Raw genomic sequence first — 8,024 nt, forward strand, 5'->3', positions numbered from 1 at the left:
CATAAAATTGGTGAAATCACAATAAACTGGTGAAACCAGAGGAGTGTAACGTTAGAGCATTATTATTATTATTATTATTTTTATTTATTTATTTATTTTTTAGAATTTATTTTTATTTATTTGACAGAGAGAGAGATCACAAGTAGGCAGAGAGGCAGGCAGAGAGAGAGGGAGAAGCAGGCTTCCTGCCGAGCAGAGAGCCCAATGTGGGGCTCGATCCCAGGACCCTGAGACCATGACCCGAGCTGAAGGCAGAGGCTTAAGAGCATTATTTGTAATTTAGATATGACGGACTGAAGACAGAGGAATTAGCTTATCAATATGTATATTAAGGTGTTACAGAGATCCGGAAATGTATACACATCTTTGTGAAACAGTACCTGCTTATATAAAAAAAAGAACATTTCTTAGTAGCTGGTTGTATTCATTTGCTACGGCTACTACAGCAAATCACCACAAACTGAGTGGTTTAAAACAACCAAATTTTATTCTTTCACTGTTCTTGAGCCTTGAAGTTTGAAACCCAGGGGCTGGCAGGGCTATGCTCTCCCTAAAGTCTCTGAGGGAGAGACTGTCTCATGTGCTGGTAATAGCTTCTGGTTATTGCTGGCAGTCTTTGCTGGTCTTCTCTCTGTTTTCCTTTTATAAAAATACCAGTCATTGGATTAGGACTCATCCTGCTCTAACATGGCCTCTTCTTAATATCAGTTATATCTGCAAAGACCCTGTTCCAAATAAGATCACTTTCAGAGGTACTGGGGTTTAGAACTTGAATATATTTTTTTGAGGGTACAATTCAACCCACAATGGCTGCTATTGTTTTCTTTAGTAAAATAATAAAGGGTACAATCTTGTCCCAACCTTGAAGCAGGACAAATTTATTAGCTGTGGCCAGTTATTATCTTAGAAAATATGCATGTCTGTCCACATGGAAAGTATTGGTGACTACTTGCTGCTTTGGGGGAGTAGTAAGGGAAACAACTGTTAACATCCCCTCCCTTCACTGTTAGGATTCTCCCTAGTTGTCTCTGCTACCATACCTTTGACCCACTTCATACAGCCGGTGAGTAAGAGTGAAAGACACAGCATTCCTGTGATTCAAATTCAGCAACTTGGTTTGTACCAAAGGAGAGTTTCTTCCTCTGTAGAAAGTGCGGATGTGACATTGTAGCTAGTGTCACTGCTAACTTGGCTTTTGAGCCAGTATAGACATTCATTATAGGTTAACTTCATTTAGAAGGTGAAAAATGGGGATAAAACATGTCTTACACCGCAGTGCTTCTAACGGTGCAGGAAATCAAATCAAGAGCCCGGAGCACATTCCTTCTGGAAAATCTGTTAAAGGAAGGAAGTTCCCTGAGGGATTTTTAATCCTCTTGCACAGGACTTTGTTTTTTTTGAGGGTCATTCAAAAACAAATCTGTACAAAGTGCCCTATAGGGCACTGGTGACACATTTGGGGAAAATTTATAATGCTGCAGCATTAGGATGCCAAATGCCCTTGTCGTGCTGGAGATACAAGACCTACTGTCCTCCTTGAGTAAGAAGAGTAGCATAAGAAAGAGCAGGTGTGCTCAGAGTTTCCGGCTTATTAGAAAGAGTTCATGGTGACAGGGAGCAACTTAACTTCAGTAGCTCAGCAAACAAGAGAAACCCAAAGAAAACAACAAATTAGGATGGAGTGGGGCGATGGTTTTTTTTTTTTTTTTCCTTTTTGTAAGGAACATTTTTTTCTTTTTATATTTCAGGATCCCAGGAACCCAAGAGGTTGGGTCCCTGCTGGCTTTCCTGTTGATACTAAGTGGCCGGCATGGGGAATACATTATTCACATCAAAGGAAAGAAATTGGAGTTGCAGTGGAAATGTTAGCAGATCTAACAGTTTTGTGAGGTTTTGAGATAGGAAATTTCAAGTTACCACTGCAGCATGCATTCTTAACCCAAAGAAATAGGTTCTACTCGTTGGCTTGGGTTGTTAACATGTGGTACTAATGAGGTGAGGGTCTTGGATTTATTCACACCGAAGGTCTTATTCTCCCCCCTGGGGCTTGGCCACTGGGTTCTCTCCAATTTCTGTCCAGTCATTCTGCACATGTTATCAAGTGATCACAGGGAGTTTCCTGTCAGAGCATAGCTAGATGGTGCAGTTACATGACCGACCTGTAGTGAAGTCTGTTTTTTCTACAGACTTTAAGGGCCGCGGGTATAACTGCTTATGGAAACACAGATAATGCCTAACAATTTCCAGTATTAAGAGTCTGTCCAAAAGTACAGAGTATTTTCTGTATGGGATCTCTTTTTTTTAAAAAATAGAGATTTGATTTATTTATTTGACACGGAGAGAGACACACAGCAAGAGAGGGAACGCAAGCAGGGGAGTGGGAGAGGGAGAAGCAGAGTCCTCACTTCCCCAGGAACCTGGGATCATGACCTGAGGTGAAGGCAGATGCCTAACTGACTGAGCCACCCAGGCGCCCCTGGGATCTCTTCTTAATTAATGAAAACTTTCTTTTATTTCCTTTTGGCTCAAGATTTAGGCATCTCATTTTTATTTTTATTTTTATTTTTTTTCTAGGCATCTCTTTTTAAAATCTTCATTCAGTGAATTCCAGATATAGGTCTATTGTTCATATGTATGAAAATGAAAAAAATCATGAATAAATACACTTGCTCTTCAATATAAGCAGTGCTCCTCTGTGAGGTGGAAGAGAGGAGAAAACGTAAGGGAGTCCTTATGAAGAGCAGAGTAGGCTGGGCGTACCCTCCTCACCAAGGAGGTTCAGACCTTCTCCTCCTCCTAGGTGGTTACTCTGATAATCAGGTCACATGGAGTCACCATTATTCACAGAAATCTGTTAAACCCCTTTACTTTATTGGGAAGGAAAAAAGGTTGAGATCATATACCCATTTTAGTTCACATTCCTTCTAAGAGAACAGAATCCTGACCTTTTCCCCATCTGGAATTGATTTCAAATCCTAGTAGGGCAAAGCATTGCATTTACCCAGTAAGGATATATTTTCATTACAATTGCATAACAACAATACGAATTAACTAATGTTAACAAAGCACTTTTGCCAGCTAGGGCTTTTCGAACGGTCTCCTTTCTATGTAGTGAGCATTCACTTTAGCAACGACTGGTCAAAAGTTGCCTTTGGACAGAATCGCAAATGGAGGCATGGACTCCTGCTTTCTCACTGTCCTTCAGTTGTGCTCTGGGAAACAGTGCTCATTTCACTCTCTTCTCTGCCAAGGACTTCTGATAGCTTATTTATGGCTTAAAGTCAGTAGTGCAATATATTTCCTCTTTTATCTGATTTTTTTCTTTCATTCAAATTGCAAAATTCAAATACATAAATGAAATTGTTGAATACACTTTTTTTCTTGGAGCCAGAGTGCCTTCTTGAGGCAATATTCCCCCAAAAGCAGCAGCATCCTTCCTGTCTCTCACAGTCCTTAGCACAGATAATACCTTGAAATAACAGGCTCTCATGGACTTATGTTGAATGAATAAGTCCCTGGGAGGCTGGTGGAGTTGAGAATGAGGGTTCCCCAAATTTGTGAGGAATTTCAAGTGAATGAACTGTTAGTTTGCATTCATTTCATTCGTTCAGAATTATTTATAGAGCATGTGCCAAAATGGTGACATTTTGCTAGGAAACCACAGTCACATATTCCTATATGTCATCTCAACACTAGGAACCACATAACACTCCTTGGGCAAGCGACTGGAGGAGAGCAGAGCGTAGAACACCCCACAGAAGGGAAGTAGTGGATAGTGATGGGAATAATGATACTTGAATTTGATGGAAAAATCACTCCATCCGTCATAGTATCAGGGTGAGATGGAGTAAGTTGTCTGTCTCTGGCAGATTGAGGCCCGAGAGCTATGTTGAGTTCAGTTATTGAAGATAAAGGAATTTTCCCTTCTGAACACCTAAGTTTTAGTGAGCATACTTTGGCCTCTGCACTACAGACATAATACTTTCAAAAGTTAACTTAACTCCTGTGAACAAAATAGGGCAGCAAGAGTGAAAACAGAAAGACAGTTAGGAGGACCCATGATGGTGGTTTGGACCAAAAGGAGCAAGAGCAGAGACAGAGAAAAGTGGATGGATTCAGATCTATTTTGGAGATGAAGCAGGAAGGATTCACTGTTGGATTGGGTGGATGTAGGGAGCAAGAGGAGTAGACTTGAAGGGCCCTCCTGGGTCTTTCGCTTGAGCAACTGGGTAATATTGCCTTGTAGTAAGAAACAGAAGACTGGGGGAGGGCAAGTCACGATGGGAAGGGGCATGGCAACTCTGAGGAACTACAGGAAGAAATCTGACTGGATGACAGAAATGAGAGGGAGAGGTGGTTTGATAGGGTAGTTGCGGTTGGACCATCAGGGCTTGTCTTTATTCCCATGGGAAGTGAAATCTTTCTCTTCCTTTCTGTCTCTCGGGCACCCCCAGTCTTCTGATGATCAGATGCAATTAAGGTCTTGCTTCTGTGGGGTTTCTCTTGAAGCTAGAAGTCCTCAGTTTAAGCTTATGAAACAGTTGTATTGCCTCTCTAATTAAAAAAAAGTTATTTCTATGTAATGCTACTCAGTCCTTTCAACAAAACTGAAAAAAAAAAACAACCCAGAAAGGGATTATTATCATTATTAATTAATGATTGAGACAATAGAGCCCAAAATAGCTACATGATATGCCCAAGTTCATACAGAAAATGGCAGTATCATATTAGATGCCATCCTTCCCTGTTGCTTGCTCTGGTATGGGTTGGTAGCTATTACAAAGAATGAATGAAGAAAGGGCATACTTTGCCTCTGATGAAGAGACTAAAAGGACACCTGGTAGAAACCTTCAACAATTTGGAGGGCTCTTATCCACAAAACTACCTTTGTTGGGGCTCCTGGGTGGCTCAGTCATGAAGCATCTGCCTTCAACTCAGGTCATGATCCCAGAGTCCTGGGATTGAGCCCCATATCGGGTTCCCGGCTCGGTGGGAAGCCTGCTTCTCCTCTCCCTCTGCAGCTCCCCTGCTTGTGTTCCCTCTCTCACTGTGTCTCTCTCTGTCAAATAAAGAAATAAAATCTTAAAAACAACAACAACAACAAAACTGCCTTTGTCATCTGTTGCTCTTAAGAGCACAATGAGAGACCTCTCCTCTTCCTCTCCGCCATCTCTCGGCAGACGCAAAGTAGCAACCATGCGTGAGTGTATCTCCATCCATGTCGGCTAGGCTGGTGTCTAGATCGGCAATGCCTGCTGGGAGCTCTATTGCCTGGAGCACGGCATTCAGCCCGATGGCCAGATGCCAAGTGACAAGACCATCGGGGGAGGAGACGACTCCTTCAACACCTTCTTCAGTGAGACGGGCGCTGGCAAGCATGTGCCCAGGGCCGTGTTTGTAGACCTGGAACCCACAGTCATAATGAAGTTCGCACTGGCACCTACAGCCAGCTCTTCCACCCTGAGCAGCTCATCACAGGCAAGGAAGATGCTGCCAATAACCACGCCCGAGGGCACTACACCATTGGCAAGGAGATCATTGATTGTCTTGGACCGAATTCGGAAGCTGGCTGACCAGTGCACAGGTCTTCAGGGCTTCTTGGTTTTCCACAGCTTTGGAGGGGGAACTGGTTCCGGGTTCACCTCCCTGCTGATGGAACATCTCTCTGTCGGTTATGGCAAGAAGTCCAAGCTGGAGTTCTCCATTTACCCAGCTCCTCAGGTTTCCACAGCTGTAGTTGAGCCTTACAATTCCATCCTCACTACCCACACCACCCTGGAGCACTCTGATTGTGCCTTCATGGTAGACAATGAGGCCATCTATGACATCTGTCGTAGAAACCTCGATATCGAACGCCCAACCTACACTAATCTAAATAGGTTGATAGGCCAGATTGTGTCCTCCATCACTGCTTCCCTCAGATTCGATGGAGCCCTGAATGTTGATCTGACAGAATTCCAGACCAACCTGGTGCCCTATCCTCGTATCCACTTCCCTCTGGCCACCTATGCCCCTGTCATCTCTGCTGAGAAAGCCTACCATGAACAGCTTTCTGTAGCAGAGATCACCAACGCTTGCTTTGAGCCAGGCAACCAGATGGTGAAATGTGACCCTCGCCATGGTAAATACATGGCTTGCTGCCTGTTGTACCGTGGTGATGTGGTTCCCAAAGATGTCAATGCCGCCATTGCCACCATCAAGACCAAGCGTACCATCCAGTTTGTGGACTGGTGCCCCACTGGCTTCAAAGTGGGCATTAATTACCAGCCTCCCACTGTGGTGCCCGGTGGAGACCTGGCCAAAGTCCAGCGAGCTGTGTGCATGCTGAGCAAAACCACAGCCATTGCTGAGGCCTGGGCTCACCTGGACCACAAGTTTGACCTGATGTATGCCAAGCGTGCCTTTGTTCACTGGTATGTGGGGGAGGGCATGGAGGAAGGAGAGTTTTCTGAGGCCCGTGAGGACATGGCTGCCCTTGAGAAGGATTATGAGGAGGTTGGTGTGGATTCTGTTGAAGGAGAGGGTGAAGAAGAAGGAGAGGAATACTAAAGTTAAAAATGTCACAAAGGTGCTGCTTTTACAGGGAAGCTTATTCTGTTTTGAATTTTGAAAAGTTGTGCTCTGATCAGTTAATTTGTATGTAGCAGTGTATACTCTCATATACAATTACTGACCTATGCTTTAAAACACAACGCTTTGTTACAGACCCAAGCTGTCCATTTCTCTGATGGGTTTGAATAAAGTATTCCCTGTCTTAAATGGAAAAAAAAAAAAAAAAAGCACAATGAGAATCAGACCATGCAGGCTAACATAATGTGATCTGTGATTTGAGAGAGAGATTGGTCAGTGAATTGAAGCAGACACACTAGCTTATGTAAGAAATCATGGGGTCTCATATGGGGTCAGGCAGTGAGGAATTTCCATTTCACTTGGAAATGAAGTGAGGACACATAGAGAAGGAACACTGAAGAGGCAGCCCCCAAGGCTTTGTGAGTGATCCTATGTGTGCAACTGTGAGGTGGTGAGAATGGGAGTTTCTAGCTTGTTCGCTGGATGGATAAAGGCTGATGGCATGCCTCAATGTAGGAAGTGCACCAAATATATGCTCATCTCACCCCAGTTGTGAAAATAAGTATATTTGAGCCACATTAGCTATTTTCTCAGGTTTTGTGTACTTACAAATTTCATTCTCATTAAATGTGCTTACTTTTAAAAGTCAAGGTTCAGAAATAATGGTGTGTGTCTTGAAAACAATGATTTCTTTTTATTACCTGAGATACTAGAATGATAACATATATAAATTTTTAAGTCTTTTTCCCTTGACCATCCAATTTAGCTCTTTACCCCTTTTATGGGCCCAGCACGCTTCCGCTGCGCTACTCTGCTTCTTTACCCCTTTTAAATGATAGCTTTAGTAATTCATTGTCAGGACTGTTTTTTAGGATTATAGTTCACATTCCATTTTTTACAGCACGTGGCACTTCAGACAAGTACAGATTAGTACTGATGTTCTGTGCCTTATGAATGGAATTTGAGTTCTCTTTATTTGTCTACACATCTACATACCACTAAGATCGATTGCTAATTACAGTGGTTGGCTGTCTCCATTACAATGTCAATAACAAAGTTAGTGCCCCTTACGGAACACTTCAGTGTAATTGACATCTGTTTTAAAATCTGCTAGAATAAACTTCCCTTACTCTTCTACTTATGTTTGTGTTGGAAATAATCAGGGAGATATTGAAAACAGACCTTATGTTCGATGACAATAAATGCTTCAAATAGTCTTGTTGGACACATACTTCGTCTGGAGTACAGCAAATGATTAACGCAGATTCTTACAATTTCCGTGTGGATAAAAGGATTTGAGACACACTTTCTTCTCACCTCAAGTGTGTTGTTGACTGACATGCACTTCTGTTGTTTATTATTACATAAAATAAAAGAGCAGAACATATATTTGCTGAGATAGCATTCACAGAGGGGCGAGGCGGCGGGTCAAGAGCTGATTAAGATTTATTTCC

At 42.7% G+C, this 8,024-nt stretch overlaps 1 pseudogene; it reads left to right on the top strand.

The window, feature by feature from the left end:
* Window positions 1-5,170: 5,170 nt before the first annotated feature.
* Window positions 5,171-6,777, top strand: LOC123928303 (annotated as a pseudogene).
* Window positions 6,778-8,024: the final 1,247 nt, after the last annotated feature.

Source organism: Meles meles, chromosome 17, assembly GCF_922984935.1.
Source record: "Meles meles chromosome 17, mMelMel3.1 paternal haplotype, whole genome shotgun sequence".
In the NCBI taxonomy this organism is placed as follows: domain Eukaryota; kingdom Metazoa; phylum Chordata; class Mammalia; order Carnivora; family Mustelidae; genus Meles; species Meles meles.